We start from the raw sequence: 23,177 nt of genomic DNA on the forward strand, positions 1-23,177 counted from the left end.
CCATCCCAACTATGAAGTATGGGGGTGGTAGTGTAATGTTATGGGGCTGCTTTGCTGCAGAAGGGACTGGTGCACTTTACAAAATAGATGGCATCATGAGAAAAAAGAAAAATTTGTGGATATATCGAAGCAACATCTGAAGACATCAGCCAGGAAGTAGAGGTAGGCCTACCGATTAATCGGCCCAATTAATTGGCCGATTGTTTTGGCATTTTTTTACATAATCGGCATCGGCCAATATCAAGCCGATTAATAGGCAGGCACATCTGCGGGCAGCCTGGTGTTGTTGTTGTTGTGGAACACGTGTTCGACGCACGCTGCCCCTAGAGTCAATTACCAGCAGAGTGAGCAGACCTCACCCAGTGCCTAAGGAAGGACCTGTTCCTCGGAGAAAACGGTAAGGATTAAATTCTTAAAGTCCTATATATTTAATGAAAAACGTATGACATGTTACTGCCAACTTCGAGAAAAAACATGAATAGGCGACATTATTTGTTCTGTTTGTGTGTCTATATTTGAGAGGGTTGTCAACTCAATGCAGAGAAAGAAGTTGTAGTTAAAAGAGACCACCGCACCATAGGCTAGTGAAGGACTGGCTTTGCTTTGCTAGCGTCGTTGCTAGGGTTGGTACAGAGTAGACCCGCTGCTAATACGGCACCTGTGCCTTAACGACCCGTATCTACCGGAGCGAATAGCAATGCGGATTTCTGTGAGTCATTTCGCCACTGATATGCCTGCGTTGCTCTCTGATGCTCCGAAAACAAATGTTAGAATAACAGAAACATCGCAGCATGTGACGCTAGTTAACATTACACTCGTCAGCAGCTAACGTTAGCCTACCGTTAGCTAGCAGATGGATTAAATACAATTAAAATGCTGACAGCTAAACGGTGTAAAGTGTGATTTATTTCACTGTATAGGATCCAACAGCAGCATGTTAAGCAGTGTGCAGCTGCCGTTGTCTACTTGTCTGAAGAACAACACAGACGGTGCGTCGCGGTGCATTCAAAGTAGTTGTAAAATACCCTTTTGCCATGTTTTTTTTTTTTTTTTGATTTTTATTAGACAGTAACAGAAATAAATGCATAACAAGATGCCATCACAGAGACATTGCACATTTAACAGAACTTTCGAGGATAACACAAGAAAGTTACTAACTTATTTCCATTGTGGTCCTCGTCCTGGTGGTTGTTTTTGTCGTGCAATTTACTAGTGAAATACGTTATTGTTATAAGTTATAGTTATTACATTATTATTAAATTATTTAATTTTGACCATATGGCCTAAAGTTGTTTTCCCCCCTTTTGCGATAATTAGCTTTTGTCCATTTGGCTTTGTCTGTCAACAAACAAAACAAAACAAAAATACATGTTTCAGGACAGTTTTTGGGAAGATGATAGAAACGTTTTTAGCCTTGTATCACTTACAATGCACTGAATTATTAGCTGATTTATAAAAAACGTGTTAGATTTTATATCTATACCTATCCATAAAATGACTTGTCTGATGGCTGAAAAGAAAAAACCACCTCCTTATGGCAGCGCTTCACCCAGCCAAAAGCAGGGAAGGCCAAATGCAATATATAAATTTTATCTTTCAAATAGAGGTTAAAAACAAGCATATATCGGCCATGGGCCGAGCCTGATTTCAAAATATCGGCATCGGCCTGAGATAACCCATATAGGTCGAAAACCCGTATAGGTCGACCTCTACCAGGAAGTTAAAGCTTGGGTACAAATGGGTCTTCCAAATGGACAATGACCCCAAGCATACCTCCAAATTAGTTACAAAGTGGTTTAAGGACAACAAAGTCACAAAGGTATTGGAGTGGCCATCACGAAGCCCTGATCTCAATCCCATAGAAGATTTGTGGGCGGCACTGAAAAGGTTAGTGCGAGCAAGAAGGCTACAAACCTGACCCAGTTACACCAGTTCTGTCAAGAGGAGTGGGCCAAAATTCCAGCAAACTATTGTTGTAAGCTTGTGGAAGGATACTGTCAGGGACCAAGCAGTTAGGCATAAGGAGTCGCAAGGAGATTTCAAAAAAAGGGTTTTAATTTTACCCACAAAATCATGACAACAAATAAAGATAAAGTTTGGGCCCTTAAAAGAGGTCAAACAAACAAACTTAAGCTCTGAACATAAGGCAAGGCAAGGCAAGGCAGCTTTATTTATATAGCACATTTCAGCAACAGGGCAATTCAAAGTGCTTTACATAAAACATTAAAGAGCAGTTAGAAAACAATTAAAAAACAATAATAAACAAATTAAAAACATTAAAATACAAGAATAAAATTGATAGTGCAGTATAAGAATAAAAGTTACAGTGCAGTATAAGAAATTAAAGTTAATAAAATAGATTATTTAAAGAAAAGCAACATCAAAAAGATAGGTCTTTAGCTTAGATTTAAAAGAACTGAGAGTTGCAGCGGACCTACAGGTTTCTGGGAGTTTGTTCCAGATATGTGGAGCATAAAAACTGAACGCTGCTTCCCCCTGTTTAGTTCTCACTCTGGGGACAACAAGTAGACCTGTCCCAGACCACCTGAGAGGTCTGGGTGTGTCATAATGTATTAACAGATCAGAAATGTATTTTGGCCCTAAACCATTTAGTGATTTATAAACCAGTAAAAGTATTTTGAAATCAATTCTTTGAGGCACTGGAAGCCAGTGTAGAGACTTCAGTACTGGAGTGATGTGATCCACTTTCTTGGTTTTAGTGAGGACTCGAGCAGCAGCGTTTTGAATCAGCTGCAGCTGTCTGATTGATTTTTTAGGGAGACCTGTAAAGACACCGTTACAGTAGTCAAGTCTACTGAAGATAAAAGCATGGACAAGTTTTTCCAGATCCTGCTGAGACATAAGCCCTTTAACCCTTGATATATTTTTAAGGTGATAATAGGCTGATTTTTTAATTATGTTAATGTGGCTTTTAAAATTTAGGTCTGAGTCCATGACTACACCAAGATTTCTTGCTTTGTCTGTTGTTTTTAACATTGTCGTTTGAAGCTGAGCGCTGACTTTCAATCGTTCCTCTTTTGCTCCAAAAACAACCACCTCCGTTTTTTCTTCATTTAATTTAAGAAAGTTCTGGCACATCCAATCATTAATCTGTTCAATGCACATATTTAATTGTTGTATTGGGCTATAGTTCCCTGGCGATAAGGTTATGTAAATTTGTGTGTCATCCGCATAACTATGGTAACTTAATTTGTTGTTTTCCATAATCTGAGCCAGTGGAAGCATGTAGATGTTGAACAGAAGAGGCCCCAGAACTGAGCCTTGGGGAACTCCGCACGTCATATTTGTATGCTCAGATGTATAATTACCTATAGACACAAAGTAGTCCCTATTCTTTAAATAGGATTCAAACCACTTTAGTACTGAGCCAGAAAGACCAACCCAGTTTTCCAATCGGTCAAGCAATATGTCATGGTCTACCGTATCAAATGCAGCACTGAGATCAAGTAATACTAAGACTGAAATTTTGCCACTATCTGTGTTTAAGTGGATGTCATTAAAGACTTTAACAAGAGCTGTCTCAGTGCTGTGGTGTGGTCGAAAACCTGACTGGAAGGCATCAAAACTGTTGTTTAGCGATAAGAAAAGGTTGAGTTGTTGAAAAACCACTTTTTCTATGATTTTACTTAAAAATGGAAGGTTTGATATTGGCCTATAGTTGCTCATTAGTGTCATGTCTAGATTGTTCTTTTTTAGTAGTGGCTTGATGACTGCCGTTTTCAGGGCCTGTGGGAAGATACCTGAGAGCAGAGACATGTTTACAATCTGTAGAAGATCAGAAGCCAAACAATTCGAAACATTTTTGAAAACACCCGTTGGTAGAATATCAAGGCAACAGGAGGAGGTTTTCAGATGTTGTATAATGTCCTCCAGGTTTTTAAGGTTGATCATATGAAATTAAACTCAAAAATACAACTGACCTCCTATACAAGAAGCAAAGGGGACTTACAAAAGAAAACAACTAAACACTTACTCCAAAAGAAATGTAATCTTAATTAACATTAACTGAATAAATGTACTAAAGACAATATAAATCAAAACTCAAATATCTTGAGGACAAATAAAGCTAACTCCCCCCCCCGACATAACAAGTAGTGGTATAGTCCAATTTAGCCACCACCCCTATAAAGTTGCTGTTGTTCCAGATGCCACCCCTTTGTCCCAGCAGCCTGCATGCCTCACTCCAGGGTGTGGAATCCGCAACACTGGTAAGCTCAATGAAAAGTTATTAGAAAACCAATCCAAAACTAATAAAGCATACTGTATATGTAAACCAAATCCAGTATCCTGCACGTTATTTAAAACTAAATAAATGTTTACAACAAAATATATAATGTGTCTGAAAAGATATAGAAACCAATCTTAAGGAAAACAGCATGAACTAAGATAAATGTGAGTGTATGAGGTTACCGCCTTTAAGATGGCTGTATGGCCACAGCTGTGACCATCACAGATACCCAAAACGTTTGGCCCAAGTGAAACAGTTTCGGGGCAATTCTACCAAAATACTAAGGAAGTGTATGTATACTTCTGACTTTGATGAAAGTGATTAAAAAAAATACATAAAAATGTAATTTATTTTTCATTTTTTATTTTACCTTTATTTAACCAGGAAAGTCCCATTGAGATTAAAGGGAGTCCTGGCCAAGAAGCAGCAAAAGAATTTTAATGTTTAATTTAATTTTAATGTATGACAGTAAAGAAATGTTTTTGTGTTTTTTTTCTGAAGTGTATGTAAATATCTGGTTTCAACTGTACATACACATACACATACGCACACACATACAGAAACCCACACAGAGATACACACACAGACACACATACACACAAACACACTCACACAGACACAGACAGACAGACAGACAGACAGACAGACACACAAACACACACACACACACATCATTCTTCAAACGACCACATTAATGTTAAACTACCAAGACTAGATGACAGGTGAATGGAGAAGTACTGAGAAGAGGAACCTGTCCTCAGACTGAACTAATGTTCTGATTCAACCCAGATATCATCTGTTAGAACAAGAGTTTCCTAAGATATGATAAGAGATGTTCTTCCTTTAAAAGGAACCCCGACTAGTACGACATGTTTGCTTTATAAGATTAACATGGGCATCAGCTATAAAAAAGTGCTACAAAAACACTCCAAATGTTTGTTTTTTTGTTAAAAAATGCAGAAAATATGTTCCCTCGTAGGCCGCCATGGTTATTTACGTCGCAATGTATTCTGGGGTAGTGACGTGTATTGGTTGTGTACCCACGTACCGGCTATTGACAGTACAGTAACAGCGAGATGAACACGTCTGCCGTTCAGCCTTTTCAGTTTGACCGTAGGCTTAAAGGACGAACCTAGGGGTTAATTACAGATGTGTACCCACTCTGTCGTTCTCTGGGACAGGTTTTCATGCTAATTGATTGTGTTTGGAGCTTCAACGAAGCTAGCGTGAACCGGTTAACCTAGCTAACAACGCTAGCTTGTATTCGGGGCACAGGGAAATTAAAAAGAAATCGCTATTTATACTACAAAAAAGGCTCAAAATATCACCAAACTTCAACGGTAGCATAGTGAGGGTCCCTACATGTTAACCGAAGCACTGAGAACTTTGTAAGTGTACAGACGAAGAGCTGCGGGAGCTCCGTGAAAGGGCTACGAGAGAGAGAGCCATGCCGCAACAGAGCCTCGTACTTCGGGAAACCAGTCATGACTTACAGCTGGCGATGCCAACTAAAATCAAAAGCAATTTGCACAATATATCTGAAATAATCGCACCGATGTAAACATAACTTGTCTAGCTAGCTAGTTTACTTACTAAGTGGATAACTGTCCATCTTGTCCCTCTGGTCTGGGTCGCCGTCTCCAATTTGTTTTCGGGACTTGGAAAAACGTTTCCCTGTTCATCAGAGAGGGGGAATCTTCAGACTGTACAAAACACTGCGTCTCTTGGGTGTCGTGACGCAACAGGTCCCACTCCGTGCAACACAGACACTCCTGTCCGGTGGCCATAGCTTCACAATGTCCACAGGTACACCACCAGTTTCCCGAAGTACGAGGCTGTGTTGCGGCATTGACTACCGGTAGCTCTCTCTCTCTCTCGTAGCCCTTTCACGGAGCTCCCGCAGCTCTTCGTCTGTACACTTAGAAAGTTCTCAGTGCTTCAGTTAACATTTAGGGACCCTCACTATGCTACCGTTGAAGTTTGGTGATATTTTGAGCCTTTTTTGTAGTATAAATAGCAATTTGTTTTTAATTTCCCTGTGCCCCGAATACAAGCTAGCGTTGTTAGCTAGGTTAACCGGTCCACGCTAGCTTCGTTGAAGCTCCAAACACAATCAATTAGCATGAAAACCTGTCCCAGAGAACGACAGAGTGGGTACACATCTGTAATTGACCCCTAGGTTCGTCCTTTAAGCCTACGGTCAAACTGAAAAGGCTGAACGGCAGACGTGTTCATCTCGCTGTTACTGTACTGTCAATAGCCGGTACGTGGGTACACAACCAATACACGTCACTACCCCAGAATACATTGCGACGTAAATAACCATGGCGGCCTACGAGGGAACATATTTTCTGCATTTTTTAACAAAAAAACAAACATTTGGAGTGTTTTTGTAGCACCTTTAAATAGCTGACGCCCACGTTAATCTTATAAGGCCAACATGTCGTACTAGTCGGGGTTCCTTTTAATGTGACCACGTCATGCTGATACTTAATATACTCACACAGACACACACACACACACACTCTCTCTCACACACACACACACACATACACAGACACACACACTCTCTCACACACATACACACACACACACACACACATACACACAAAATGTATGCAGGGTTGAGGTGTGACTAGTTACGTGTAATGAAATTATGTTATTTAATTACAAAATTAATGTAATTGTATTTAGTTGTATTACTGAGGTAAAATGTGTAATTCAATTAGTTACTAATCAAATTAAAAGGGAATTGCTTTGCATTGATAAAGTAATCCAAATAAAGTAATCCGAAACACATTTATAATGGGTAACTTATAACAGTAGGCATTTACATTTCCATAGCAACCTTCCTAACACTGAATGTGAGATTCAACACATTTCTGTTGTGTGACCATGAATTTAATTCCACTTCCTGTCATTCCTATTCAAATTCAATTTCCGGTGGAGTCAATTCAATTCAAATTCCAATTCATGAATTGAATGGAGGCCAATTCTGAAATTCAGAATTTTACACAAGCCTGAGAAAGACACACACACACACACACACACACACACACACAGACAGACACACAGAGACACACACACACTACTATGGCTGTTCATGCTGTGCAACAAACTGCTTCCCGATTTGAGCGTCTCTATTCCAAAAAAGACTTGTAGGCCTCCTGAGAGACCCTGTGGTCACATACACACACACAGAGACACACACACACAGACACAAACACACACACACAAAGAGACACAAACTCAACACTCAGGAACAAGTATTTGTTTACATCCTTAACTGCACTAAAAGTACTAACACCCAACAGAAAATGTATTGTGTATGTAGGCCTGTCGCAATAGTCAATAAATCGAGTTATCGCACGATAAAAAAAAATGAGCTCGATAATTTTTCCGGCCGCGATAATTCCCATTTGCATGTTTGTTTGTTTTCCTCATCTCTCTCTACCAGAGAGACTGGAGGAACACTCTCGGTTCCTGAGCGTAACGAGGAGTGAACCCTCTTGTCAGTTGCATGGTCTTTGTGTGGGCGGGACTCCAGGCCGAGAGAGAGAGACAGAAAAACGCTAGTTGAGAGTTGGAGCAGGGTTTCCTGCAGCACTTTGCAGTTAAGGCGGCGTCAAAAAAAAAAGTATATGAGCGATATCCACCATGTTACTCGGCGTCCCGTTTTCTTCCTTTCATTCCAAACCACGCAACTGACAACCTGCAGGTGGAGGGGGGGGGGGGAGACAGGCTCGGACATACACGCCGCTGGACTCGTCAGTCTATAAGCGGTTTCAGGAAAGTGGCTGCATGTGTCCGACAATGCACAGAACATTAACGGTACAAGCCTACAGCTGTCCACGGACTGTGTGTGTGTGTGTGTGTGTGTGTGTGTGTGTGTGTGTGTGTGTGTGTGTGTGTGTGTGTGTGTGTGTGTGTGTGTGTGTGTGTGTGTGTGTGTGTGTGTGTGTGTGTGTGTGTGTCGGCCCGCCCCCACGAAGCTCCGACCTGAAGAGGAGCAGAAGCCGCACCTTCGCCAAAATGAAGACTGAAAAACAGAACTATTTTGGTACATTTACTGGCCATGTGGCATATAGCCATACAGATAGATTTAATTTATTCATTATATATTATTTAAATTTAATATTTAGTGTTAAATAATTGTAAAATGTAGTACAGAGTCTGTAGTCTGAGAACTTACGTGTCACAAACGGCAATCCCACAACTGTACATCAGCGTGAAAGACGACATACTAAAGGAGATCAAAGACATATTGTGGATATTTAAAATGTCTTCCAGTTCCAGTGTTAAATATTCTTTAGAAATAAGTATATTGATCTTTGAAAAGGTGTACCTGCATTATTATGCCATTATCATTATATTAGATGCAAATGGTCTCTCGATGACAATATTATCGTTTATCGCAATAATTTCTGAGACAATTTATCGTCCAGCAAAATTTGTTATCGTGACAGGCCTATGTGTATGTGTAAAAATAGTTTTCATTAAACACAATATTTCATTGACATTAAAGCTACAAAACTGTATTTTAATTATCGAAAATGACACAGAGACACAATCACACACAGAAAGAGACACACACAAACACAATTCTTCAAATTAACACATTGATCATTTGTTTCTACCTTTTTGACTAATTTTTGTTAAAGCAACCAAAGTTCTTGATTATGTAAATGTGACGATCATGTGAACGGTGGTCGCCTTATTTCATACGAAATCAAACGAACAGTTCAAAGTGTATCAGAAGCAGAGAGCTGACTTGATCATGTAAATGATGAAAGGGTGAAAGTGTAATGTTAAAGGAACACGCCAACTTATTGGGAATTTAGCTTATTCACCGTAACCCCCAGAGTAAGACAAGTCGATACATACCCTTCTCATCTCCGTGCGTGCTGTAACGCTGTCTGCCGACCAATCACAGCAGGCAGACGTCTCTGGACCAGCATCCAGCTCTCCGAGCATCTCTCCAGGTCTGAACTCTCTGCTTTCTGTAAAAAAGAAAAGTTAAAAGTTAAGAATGTTCATACAAAAAACTGGAGAGAAAAAAAACATAAAATTATCATCATCTTACTGTCACTAAATTTACAGTTTTTAAAATACAGTAACAACTGGTACTTTCAAAGTATTCTACAGTTAACTGAAGTTAAACATATTATACGGTAGGCCTCAATTCACCTCTGTTTGCAATTTTTAATTTTGAGATGACTGATTTTTTTTTTTTATAATAATTTGTTTGGGGGCATTTTGGGCCTTTATTTTGATAGGGCAGTTGAAGACATGGAAGGCAAGCAGTTAAAGAGTGTGCTAAGAAATCATCCTGTTTTTGATACTGTTCTTATATTTAGTTCAGATAGAGCCTGTATCAGGGTTATATTTATTTCAGATAGAGCTTGTATCAGGGTTATATTTAGTTCAGATAGAGCCTGTTTCAGGGTTATATTTAGTTCAGATAGAGCCTGTTTCAGGGTTATATTTAGTTCAGATAGAGCCTGTATCAGGATTATATTTAGTTCAGATAGAGCCTGTTTCAGGGTTATATTTAATTAAGATAGAGCCTGTATCAGGGTTATATTTAGTTCAGATGGAGCCTGTATCAGGGTTATATTTCGTTCAGATAGAGCCTGTATTAGGATTATATTTTGATCAGATAGTCTGTATCAGGGCCATATTTATTTCAATGTGTTATATGTCAGTATTTTTGGTAGCCTACTGTACTTAAATGGCCAGTATAAACTTTATTATATATAAAATATATAAATCTATGTTTGGTGCTGCCAGTTAGTTTTGTTTTCATGTGTGCAATAAACTAAACTAAAAAAATTAATATTGCTTTGTGGCAGAGAATTGTGATATCAATTCTTAAAAGATCTTGATTCATATTTTTCCCCGAATCGTGCAGGCCTATTAGACAGCTGTTTTTTCTTGCAGTATCTTACAGTTGATTGATTTGAAAGTTTGTATTATCCTACATAGCGTTAGCCTAGAAATCTAGACTCCCCCTAGTGGCAGCAAATTTATTTGGCAGCCAGAGGGGGTCTAGGCACTCTCCGTTGACTTTCAAGCTACAAAAACTTAATTTTGGTCAGGCCAATCACATTGTGTATAGAGTTGGTGGGCGGGGCTTATGGCTGCTGCTGCTGGGAACAGTGGATTTCTGGAAGACTTGGAGTTAAGCTTTTCTTTGATAAAAGAACAAAGAACGGCACAGAAATCATTCTTAAAAAAGGAAGATGTGTTCGGAGTTTTGCCGACCAGATATGGCAAAAGTTTAATCTATCAAGTAGCTCCGCTACCTTCTTTGTTGCTCTGCCTGGTTGCAGCGCTATCCTATTACGTGCAGAGGGAATTTGAAAGACAACCGTTTATCGAGCTCCGTCAATGGTGAGTTCCCAGACCCTACATCTGGATATGGGTCTGGCTTGTCAGGCTAACATAGCGTATGTTTAATAAAACAATTTTAACCCAAATTAATACTGACGTAGCAGGTTATAGACGTAAACAGTAGTCACACAACTATCCAATCCAATTGAAGGCACTTTTTGTTAAGAAAAAGGCTTCGGCAGACTTTACTTTCTGTAAAAACAGACAAATTTTACAGAATTATTCCCTTTTATTTTACTGATTTTCGTTCGATATGTGTGTTATTTGGGCATTAGTGGTGGGGAAATGTATGTATTGACTAGTGCCCTGTAGCAAAGCATTAAGTACTGTTGCTATGATAGGGCTGAGTGCAGACTGAGATATTCCCACTGCTGATGCTATGACTGTTTAAATGATCCTGATGCCAAAATTTGTAACGTAGCAAGGAGTTTAACAACTGCTGGAATGTGAACACTGAGTCGGAGATTCAATGTCATGTCTGATTTCTTCCAGTAACTGTAATATTACATGGCTGCTTAATCTGTAACACTTAATGATTTTGTGTTCACTCCACTGAAAAAGTGTGATCCTTGTGGCAAAAATCCTTTCAGCTCGTCTCCTTGACCTGTGTCTCCGTCTTGCTCTCATTACTGCTGCCATTTCACCAGGAGGCATATGGGAGGACACCCACTTCCTGGTTTACACCTGGAAGGGTGCAGCCTTCGATACTGTGAGCCATAACATCCGGCTCACCAGACTAAAAGACCTCGGTATCGAAGGTACTGCACTCAGCTGGCTCCACACCTACCTATCAAACAGATCCCACTTCATCTCTCTCCACAACCACACCTCTGCCACAGGTGCAGTCACTGATGGTGTTCCCCAAGGCTCTGTACTCGGCCCCCTCCTCTTCATCATCTACATCCTCCCTCTTGGTCAGATACTCCGCCACTTCAGCCTGGACTTCCACTGCTATGCCGATGACACCCAGATCTACCTCAGCACCAAATCCCCCACAATCCTCCCCTCTCCCACATCAACTCCTGTCTGTCAGCTATTAAAACCTGGATGCAACACAACTTCCTCAAACTCAACAGCAACAAAACAGAATTCCTCCTCATCTGCTCCAAATCCACACTCAGTAAAACCAATAACCTCACCCTCACGGCACCATTCCCAGATTGGCGTTCTCTTTCATTCTACCCTCTCCCTTGAGCCTCACATCCGTCAAGTCATTAAAACCTCCTTCTTTCACTTCCGCAACATCGCCAAAATCAGACCCTCTCTCACACCCCCCGCTGCTGAAAGACTCATTCACGCCTTCATCTCCTCCCGACTGGACTACTGCAACTCACTTCTCCTTGGCATCAGCTCTACCAACATCAACCTTCTCCAACTGGTCCAGAACTCAGCTGCCCGCCTTATCACCCGCTCCAAATCCTGGCACCACATCACTCCAGTCCTTAAACAACTCCACTGGCTTCCTATCTCCCACCGGATCACCTACAAAACCCTGGTTCTCACCTACAAAGCCCTCCACCATCTGGCCTCCTCATACCTCACTGACCTCCTCTCCCCCTCCCAACCGTCACGGTCCCTCAGATCCACCCCAGCTGGGCTCCTCTCCATCCAAAAGTCAAAACTCCGCAGGTTTGGGGACAGAGCATTCTCCAGAGCAGCTCCCAGGCTCTGGAACTCCCTCCCCCAAGAGATCCGCACCTCTGAGTCCCTCACCATCTTCCGGTCCCGCCTCAAGACCCATCTCTTCACCTCTGCCTATCTCTAGCCCCACGACCCCCTCCCTTTTCATCTGTGTCTGAATCTTGTTGTGTTTTGTTTGTTTTGTTTTGTTCTGTTTTGGTGATATACTTCCCATGTAAAGCGACTTTGAGTCCTTGAAAAGCGCTATATAAATAAATATTTATTATTATTACCTGACCATGCTTTTACCTCAGTGTGGCCTGTTAGTACATACCTCACCATGCTTTTACCTCAGTGCAGCCTGTTAGTACATACCTCACCATGCTTTTACCTCAGTGCTGCCTGTTAGTACATACCTCACCATGCTTTTACCTCAGTGCTGCCTGTTAGTACATACCTCACCATGCTTTTACCTCAGTGCTGCCTGTTAGTACATACCTCGCCATGCTTTTACGCGCACGTTGCAAACCAAATACTCCTGAAGTGGGCGAAAAAGCGTTAGTACATCTGGCCCTCAGCATATTTAAATGTACAGCAGTAAGATGTAGAAGAAGTGAAACATGTAGCAACAATGGAACGTGCAAGCAGCTGCTGGACTCCAAGGAATGGATGTGTGATTGTCCAGAGGGTTACTATGGTGAGAGATGTGAAAAGAGAATCCCCATTAGCTCGGCTAAAGCGGTCGATTTACAAGTTGTTCCTGATATCAGCACCATTGACACCAAAATGAAAAAGATGGAGATCACACTGAAGAAGATTCTTAATGTCTATCAATGACATAAATCGTGGCTAGTAGGAGAAATCTGCAGACCTCTGACGACAGGAACAATGACTTAATGCCAACGGACAAACTGAACACACATCAACTGACTGAGCAGAACGGCAAGGAAGAACAAGTAAACAATGATCATTAAAGACTAAATTATGTTCAAGTAACAAATCCATCCATCTTCCGCTTATCCGGTGTCGGGTCGTGGGGGGAGCAGCTCCAGCAGGGGACCCCAAACTTCCCTTTCCTGAGCCACATTAACCAGCTCTGACTGGAGGATCCCAAGGCGTTCCCAGGCCAGGTTGGAGATATAATCCCTCCACCTAGTCCTGCGTCTTCCCTGAGGCCTCCTCCCAGCTGGATGTGCCTGGAACACCTCCCTAGGGAGGCGCCCAGGGGGCATCCTTAACAGATGCCAGAACCACCTAAACTGGCTCCTTTCGACGCGAAGGAGCAGCGGCTCTACTCCGAGCTCCTCACAGATGACTGAGCTTCTCACCTTATCTCTAAGGGTGACGCCAGCCAACCTCCTGAGGAAACCCATTTCGGCCGCTTGTACTCTGGATCTCGTTCTTTCGGTCATGACCCAGCCTTCATGACCATAGGTGAGGGTAGGAAGGAAAACTGACCGGTAGATCGAGAGCTTTGCCTTTTGGCTCAGCTCTCTTTTCGTCACAACGGTGCGATAGATTGAATGCAATACCGCACCCGCTGCGCCGATTCTCCGACCAATCTCCCGCTCCATTGTCCCCTCACTCGCGAACAAAACCCCAAGGTACTTTAACTCCTTCACTTGGGGTAAGGACTCATTCCCTACCTGGAGAAGGCATTCCATCGGTTTCCTGCTGAGAACCATGGCCTCAGATTTAGAGGTGCTGATCCTCATCCCAGCCGCTTCACACTCGGCTGCGAACCGATCCAGTGAGTGCTGAAGGTCACAGGCCGATGATGCCATCAGGACCACGTCATCTGCAAAGAGCAGCGATGAGATCCCCAGCCCACCGAACTGCAATCCCTCCCCTACCCGACTACGCCTTGATATCCTGTCCATAAATATTACAAACAGGATTGGTGACAAAGTACAGCCCTGGCGGAGACCAACCCTCACCTGAAACGAGTCAGACTTATTGCCGAGAACCCGGACACAGCTCTCACTTTGGTCGTACCGAGATTGGATGGCCCTGAGAAGAGACCCCCTCACCCCATACTCCCGCAGCACCTCTCACAGTATCTCCCGGGGGACCCGGTCATACGCCTTCTCCAGATCCACAAAACACATGTAGACCAGTTGGGCATACTCCCAGGCTCCCTCCAGGATGCTTGCGAGAGTGAAGAGCTGGTCCGTTGTTCCACGACCAGGACGGAATCCGCATTGTTCCTCTTCAACCCGAGGTTCGACTATCGGCCGAACCCTCCTTTCCAGCACCTTGGAGTAGACTTTACCAGGGAGGCTGAGAAGTGTGATACCCCTGTAATTGGCACACACCCTCTGGTCCCCCTTTTTAAAAAGGGGAACCACCACCCCAGTCTGCCACTCCTTTGGCACTGTCCCAGACTTCCACGCAATGTTGAAGAGACGTGTCAACCAGGACAGCCCCTCCACACCCAGAGCCTTGAGCATTTCTGAACGGATCTCATCAATCCCCGGGGCTTTGCCACTGTGTTGTTTGACTACATCAGTGACTTCCATCTGGGAAATTGACAACAATCCCCCGTTATCCTCCAGCTCTGCCTCTAACATAGAGGGCGTATTAGTCGGATTCAGGAGTTCCTCAAAGTGCTCCTTCCACTGCCCTATTACCTCCTCAGTTGAGGTCAACAGTGTTCCATCCTTACTGTACACAGCTTGGATGGTTCCTCACTTCCCCCTCCTGAGGTGGCGAACAGTTTTCCAGAAGCACTTTGGTGCTGAATGAAAGTCATTTTCCATGTCTTCTCCAAACTTCTCCCACACCTGCTGCTTTGCTTCTTTCATGACAGAGGCTGCAGCCCTTTGGGCCCTTCGGTACCCTGCAACTGCCTCCGGAGTCCTCCGGGATAACATATCCCGGAAAGACTCCTTCTTCAGTCGGACGGCTTCCCTGACCACTGGTGTCCACCACGGTGTTCGTGGGTTACCGCCCCTTGAGGCACCTAAGACCCTAAGACCAATTTACCCGCACTACCCGTTTGGGCTTACCAGGTCTGTCCAGAGTCTTCCCCCACCCCCTGAACCAACTCACCACCAAATGGTGATTGGTTGACAGCTCCGCCCCTCTCTTCAACAGAGTGTCCAAAACATGCGGCCTCAGATCAGATGAAACGATTATAAAATTGATCATTGACCGTTGGCCTAGGGTGCTCTGGTACCAAGTACACTTATGAGCATCCCTATGTTCGAACATGGTGTTTGTTATAGACAATCCATGACTAGCACAGTAACAAATCTAGTCTGTAAAACTTCCTCCCAACAGTGAAGCATGTCGGTGTCAGAGATGAGTTTTCTTTAGAAAGCTGAAGGATGATGTGTTGATCTGTTTTTCTGTCCTCTGTTAACTGTTAAGTTGCTGCAGTCTGTTCCAGCTCAGTGTAACTCTGTTGTTCTTGATCTGACCACCAGATGGAGATAATGTGACAAGAAACAAATAAAAGAATTACTAATTTAAGACTCGCTCCTTGTTTTTTGTCAATAAACGTGTGAATATTCTGATTTGTTGGAATAAAACGCACAAATAACAGTGGGAATAGACGACCACCTTCCATATTTTAAATTAATGTTTGGTCTTTTTTGCTTTGTTGTTTTAGACTTTAAAGCAGAGTTCTTGAACAGGGGGGGACTCGAGATTATTGTTAATTTTTGAAAAGTCTTTTAAAAAAATGAAGATGCCTTAACATAATTCCAACATTATTAGCAAATATAACTTCCCACTGATGATAGTCTTCCTGGCCTATAGGTAAAGTAGTCATTAAGATAGCAGCCCACAGAAACAGTTAATCCTAGATTCACTGTGCCACATGTGTAAGATTAAAAGATGATTCATAAAATCATGCCAACAATTAATATTTTAATAGCTTATGCAAAAGGGTATGTAAGAAGGCTTTAGGTTGCAACTTCATTTGATAATATTAACTTTCAGTTAAGGGGTCCTTGGTTTAAACGTTGAAGACCCCTGCTTTAAAGGGTAATTTCAGGGTTTTTCTTTAACCCAGACTTTATGTCTCCATGTTTGTGTGTCTGAGTGTCTGATGGAACAACAACCTGTGAAACTGGTGGTTGCCAGGCTGAGACCGCAGCATTCACAACAATGTTGCTAGATGCTTTTCTCCCATAGCCAGACGTTACTCCACAGCACAGCGGAGTAGCTAACGTTAGATGCTAGTCTCACATAGTCAGACATTACTCCACAGCACAGCGGAGTAGCTAACGTTAGATGCTAGTCTCACATAGCCAGACATTACTCCACAGCACAGCGGAGTAGCTAACGGTAGATGCTGGCTATATTGACAGTCATAAAAGCCCGTGCTCACGCGTCTGTCCAACTGACAGACACACTTTTTCGGCTTAAAATTACAGTACGAACCGCTAAAAACACAACAACCTCACTGGCCTCTCCACACGCCAGTCAGGCACACTTCCTCGGCTTAGAATTACAATACGAAACGCTAAAAATACAACGACCTTGCCGACGGAACACACTTCATTGGCTTAGAATTACGGCAACAATCGCTAAACACACTGCAAACTCACGGTCCTCTCTTTCCAATTTACAGCCCCCCTCTTGTGGTTTAAAATAACTCACCGCTGTCTGCTCCAGCCGCTAAACTACACGCTGTAAACAGCCATGGGCTGCATGCCTGGTCCTCCCGGTAACGTTAACAGTTAGCAGGGTTAGCATGGCGGCGTTAGCCAGGACCAGTCGGGATCACTTTACTGGCTATTTCTCAATTGTGTAATCGAGTAACCTACTTGGGTACTCTAGCTATATAATTCAATGTGAGTACACAAATGTTTAAATGACAAAAAATGTCCATCCCTAGTAGCTGTGATAAATTAGCCTGAAGCTAATGCTTACCTGTTCAGGAGAAAATAAGCCAACTCTGAGTCCTTTTGGGATCTAAGCTGTCTCCATCTTTCAAATACATCTCCAATATTTACCAGGGGGTTGTTACGTCTCTGGTCACGCAACTGTTAGAAACATGCTGTTTTCTCTTTTTTATGTCATGTAGAATCTATCTCCGTTGATCCTGTTCGTTTGTTTGCTGCTTTCATGGCTGTACTACCGTTACAGCTGTAGCGTGCTGGGTTTACGTGTTTACAGGTATATCTGGCAACCCGGCCTGGCTGCCAAACTGGACCGTTGATAACAACACACAGATCAAAACATAAACATAAATTCCGTCACGGAATGTAAATTTCAAAAAGAAAAAATACTGACATTAACATTGCTGTCAGAAAAGATAGTATTTCATTTTAACATTTTTCCTTAATATCTGATGAGGCATTGGTGTCATTTTTGGATTTATTACAGTACAAATATTACATATTGGACCTTTTTAAGATGAACATTTTGCTTCATTATTTGTAATAATCAAATGCAATCAAATGCAGATTCACATTTTTAGATGTTTAGTCATTTTATTCAAAAACATTCTGGACTGCCAAATAACAGCAAAACAGGTATCACTAAATAAATGAACATGTTCCGGTTCTAGAACTGATTACTTGAAGAATCCAGAGTACAAAGTGCTCGCCGACACTGAGTACGTTTGCACATAATATTCCAGTTTTTGCAGTGCTTAATTTGTAAAGTGGGAGGTCCCGGAGCGCAGAGGGGGGGTGGATCTGGCGACTCAAAACGGGGGTTGGAGGTAACGGGAGGTTTGGGATCCAACTGGCCAGCGTATTTGAAAAAGTTAAGCAAACTTTGTTGTCTTTTTGACATTTTCCCCTGAGTGAAACAAGGCTAACAGCAATCTCAACCAGCACAAGCGCATTTATAAATTGAAGTGCCTGCCTTCCCTCTGTCCCTCTCCCCCCTCTGTCTTACCTGTGACATATAACTAGCTAGCTAGTTATATGTCAAGGAGGCTGTTAAGGCCAGCACTTAACTCCAGTGCCTGGTGCTTACGACGCTAATGGCAGTTTAATGAAGCGTAGGGAAACAGACCATATCAGACCCAGCACCCGAGTCACAACAGCAGCCATCCAAACGTTAGCTAGCTAGCTACATCTCTGTTAGCGCTACCAGTGTCCCTGCTGAAAATCTCCTCCCTGCCAAATTTCAGGGTTAATCATTCCAGGCAGCTGGGAGATGTTCTGCTGCTGCACAACAGGCATCGAACGTCCTCGCCGTCGCGGAGATCCCCCCCAGGCAATCCCCCCAACACCCATCTCTCAGCCTCGTTGAGTAGCTAGCTAGCGTTACAACAAACCCCGTCCGCCCCGGTGTTGAAACCATCCAAAAGGTGACATAGATATGTGAAATATTTTGTGTTTTAGCTGCTGGCTAACGTTAGCTTGCTGGCTCACTAGCTAACCGGTCAGCTAACAATACAAATCAAATTATGTTGTGGAAACTGCAGCTATTTTATTAGAATAACATGAATAAACGTTACTAAACGTAACGTGAATAAACTTGAATGGGTAAACTCGTCCGTGAATAGATGCATTCAGAAAGTTACATATTGTACGTTTAAATAAGTATGTGTGAGGTAATGAGATAGTTATCTCACACAGCTGTGAATTGTGTGTGTGTGTGTGTGTGTGTTTGATACTGACAGCGGAAGGTGAGAGAAAGATGGGGGATGACACGCAGCAAGGGGCCACAGGTCGGAATAAAACCTGTGCCGTTGCAAAGAACTCATGGGCCTGCATGGGGCGCACGCTCTACTGGGTGAGCTGGAGGGCATCCGAGGAAGCTGATTGGCCACACCGTCTGACCAGGTGGAGCTGCAGACACAGAGTTGTGCCATGGAGGGACAACTCTCTGACACACCGCTGATAACGGCTCATTTAGTTTAAACGAACGACCAAAAACCCCAAAAAGGAAGTCTATACAGTACACCATCTGCCTCCTCGTTTATCTTCTCTACTGAATCCTAAAACTATCAGCAGCTTCAACCTTCACACACATGGACACATTACATCATTCTCACACATACACAGACACACACACACACACACACACACACACACATACATACTAGGGCTGTTGGAACGCATACCAAAATTCGAATATAATTCGAATAGCAAAAAAGTCAATACTATTCGAATGCTGAAATTACTATTCAAATGTGATTTTTTTTTTTTTAATAAATATAAAGGAACGTGGACCAGCAGTAACGGGGAGCAGCAGGAACGTGGAGCAGCAGGAACATGGACCAGCAAGACCGTGGACCAGCTGTTTGTTATTGACGCAAAAAGTCTCCTTTGCTGTCATATTTAGAGGCTCTGGGTCGGGACATATGTTTAACTGACATGCAGCACAGGAACGGGACAGTTAGGCTTAGGAAAAGATGGTGGGTGGGGTACTACTCTCTACCGTTGTCTCTCTACATACTACTCTCTACTGTTGTCTCTCTACATACTACTCTCTACTGTTGTCTCTCTACATACTACTCTCTACTGTTGTCTCTCTACATACTACTCTCTACCGTTGTCTCTCTACATACTACTCTACACTTGTCTCTCTACATACTACTCTCTACTCTTTCCTCTCTACATACTACTCTCTACTCTTTCCTCTCTACATACTACTCTCTACTCTTTCCTCTCTACATACTACTCTCTACTGTTGTCTCTCTACATACTACTCTCTACCGTTGTCTCTCTACATACTACTCTCTACTGTTGTCTCTCTACATACTACTCTCTACTGTTGTCTCTCTACATACTACTCTCTACTGTTGTCTCTCTACATACTACTCTACACTTGTCTCTCTACATACTACTCTCTACTCTTTCTTCTCTACATACTACTCTCTACTCTTTCCTCTCTACATACTACTCTCTACTGTTGTCTCTCTACATACTACTCTCTACTGTTGTCTCTCTACATACTACTCTCTACTGTTGTCTCCTACTGTTGTCTCTCTACATACCATTCAATTCAATTTTATTTATAGTATCAATTCAATTATCTCGAGACACTTTACAGATAGAGTAGGTCTAGACCACATTCTATAATTTACAAAGTCCCAACAGTTCTTATAATTCAAACCAGCTTAGTGCGATTCCTTGAATGCCAACTAAGTATTCCAATCTCTGTAACAGGATTGTATGGTCAATAGTGTCAAATGCAGCACTAAGATCTAGTAAAACAAGTACGGAGACAAGGCCTTTGTCTGCAGCAGTAAGGAGGTCATTAGTAATTTTCACCAGTGCCATCTCTGTGTTATGATGCTTTCTAAATCCTGATTGAAAGTCCTCAAATAAACTATTGCTATGTAGAAAATCACATAACTGATTAGCAACTACTTTTTCAAGGATCTTGGAGAGAAATGGAAGGTTAGATATAGGTCTATAGTTTGCTAAGACCTCAGGATCGAGGGTGGTTTTTTTAGGAGAGGTTTTATCACAGCTACTTTAAATGACTGTGGAACATAACCTGTTAATAAAGACATATTGATCATATCTAGTAATGAAGTGTTAATTACGGGTAACACTTCTTTGAGTAGCCTCGTTGGGATGGGGTCTAAGAGACAGGTAGAAGGCTTAGCTCATACTACTCTACTGTTGTCTCACTACATACTACTCTCTACCATTGTCTCTCTTTATACTACTCTCTACTGTTGTCTCTCTACATACTACTCTGTACTGCTGTCTCTCTACATACTACTCTCTACTGTTGTCTCTCTACATACAACTCTCTACTGCTGTCTCTCTACATACTACTCTCTACTGTTGTCTCTCTACATACTACTCTCTACTGTTGTCTCTCTATGTACTACTCTACTGTTGTCTCTCTACATACTACTCTCTACTGTTGTCTCTCTATGTACTACTCTCTATTGATGTCTCTCTATGTACTACTCTACTGTTGTCTCTCTACATACTACTCTCTACTGTTGTCTCTATGTACTACTCTCTATTGATGTCTCTCTTCATACTAATCTCTACTGCTGTCTCTCTACATACTACTCTCTACTGAGGTCTCTCTTCATATTACCCTCTACTGTTATCTCTCTACATACTATTCTCTACTGCTGTCTCTCTACATACTACTCTCTACTGTTGTCTCTCTACATACAACTCTCTACTGCTGTCTCTCTACATACTACTCTCTACTGTTGTCTCTCTACATACTACTCTCTACTGTTGTCTCTCTATGTACTACTCTACTGTTGTCTCTCTACATACTACTCTCTACTGTTGTCTCTCTATGTACTACTCTCTATTGATGTCTCTCTATGTACTACTCTACTGTTGTCTCTCTACATACTACTCTCTACTGTTGTCTCTATGTACTACCCTCTACTGTTATCTCTCTACATACTACTCTCTACTGCTGTCTCTCTACATACTACTCTTTACTGCTGTCTCTCTACATACTACTCTCTACTGTTGTCTCTCTTCATACTACTCTACTGTTTTCTCTCTACATACTACTCTCTACTGTTGTCTCTCTACATACTACTCTCTACTGTTGTCTCTACATACTACTCTCTACTGTTGTCTCTCTACATACTACTCTCTACTGTTGTCTCTACATACTATTCTCTACTGTTGTCTCTCTACATACTACTCTCTGCTGTTGTCTCTACATACTATTCTCTACTGTTGTCTCTTTACATACTGCTCTCTACTGTTGTCTCTACATACTACTCTCTACTGTTGTCTCTCTACATACTATTCTCTACTGTTGTCTCTCTACATACTACTCTCTGCTGTTGTCTCTCTACATACTACTCCCTACTGCTGTCTCTCTATGTACTACTCTCTATTGATATCTCTCTTCATACTACTCTCTACTGCTGTCTCTTTACATACTACTCTCTCCTGTTGTCTCTCTTCATATTACTCTCTACTGTTGTCTCTCTTCATACTACTCTCTAATGTTGTCTCTCTTCATACTACTCTCTACTGTTGTCTCTCTACTGAGCTGAAAATGAGCATAATATAAGCACAACAAAAAAGTCATATTAAAAAGACATTTCCAGAACAAGCATGTTTCAATTGCTTAAAAGTATCTGGCTGGGTTGTGGCCAGTTAGCTCAGTTGGTAGAGCAGGCACACATACAGTGGGGCATAAAAGTATTTAGTCAGCCCCCATTTTTGCAAGTTCTCCCACTTAAAAAGATTAGAGAGGCCTGTAATTTTCATCATAGGTACACTTCAACTATGAGAGACAAAATGAAAAACAAAATCCAGAAAATCACAGTGTACGGTTTTTAATGAATTCATTTGCAAATTATGGTGGAAAATAAGTATTTGGTCAATAACAAAAGTTAATTTCAATACTTTGTTATATACCCTTTGTTGGCAATGACAGAGGTCAAATGTTTTCTGTATGTCTTCAAAAGGTTTTCACACACTGTTGCTGGTATTTTGGCCCATTCCTCCATGCAGATCTCCTCTAGAGCAGTGATGTTTTGGGGCTGAATATCTCCCGGAACCTTTAATATAGGGCTCGCTTCGCTGGGGACTCTTTTAGCCTGAACACTCTGGAGAGGAGACACAACAGAGGTGAGTTACTTGAACACAAACTTTACTATTGTACAAACAGCAACTGTTAACCTGCATTCAACTAATCAGGCAAAGACTATACCATACTGCACATGTGTAGGTAACCAAACTAGCAACTGAGTACATGTGTTTCTCTTGACAGGGCTGACCTCCAATCAACACCAGCTGCAACCTTCACAAAACAGATATATTAATATTTTCCAATAAACATTCAAAACTGTTGTTCCTCATTTTATTTACCCGTAACATAATGAGCTACAATGTACTAATGCTGCAAAATATTAGTGATGAAGAGGACCTTCATTACAAGAACCTATTTTAACCTAAATTAATACTGATATAGCAGGTTGTACACATAACAAAAACGTAAAATCAACCTGTGTGTGTGTGTGTGTGTGTGTGTGTGTGTGTGTGTGTGTGTG

At 42.0% G+C, this 23,177-nt stretch overlaps 1 long non-coding RNA gene across 1 annotated transcript; it reads left to right on the forward strand.

Annotated features, from left to right (window-relative positions):
• The first annotated feature begins 275 nt into the window (after positions 1–275).
• Positions 276–23,095, forward strand: LOC114569988 (uncharacterized). The gene is made up of 5 exons (XR_003694442.1): positions 276–397; positions 18,852–19,014; positions 19,395–19,589; positions 22,639–22,755; positions 22,898–23,095. It is a non-coding gene; the product is annotated as an uncharacterized LOC114569988 (long non-coding RNA).
• The last annotated feature ends 82 nt before the right edge of the window (positions 23,096–23,177 follow it).

Source organism: Perca flavescens, chromosome 15 (assembly GCF_004354835.1).
Source record: "Perca flavescens isolate YP-PL-M2 chromosome 15, PFLA_1.0, whole genome shotgun sequence".
Classification (NCBI taxonomy): domain Eukaryota; kingdom Metazoa; phylum Chordata; class Actinopteri; order Perciformes; family Percidae; genus Perca; species Perca flavescens.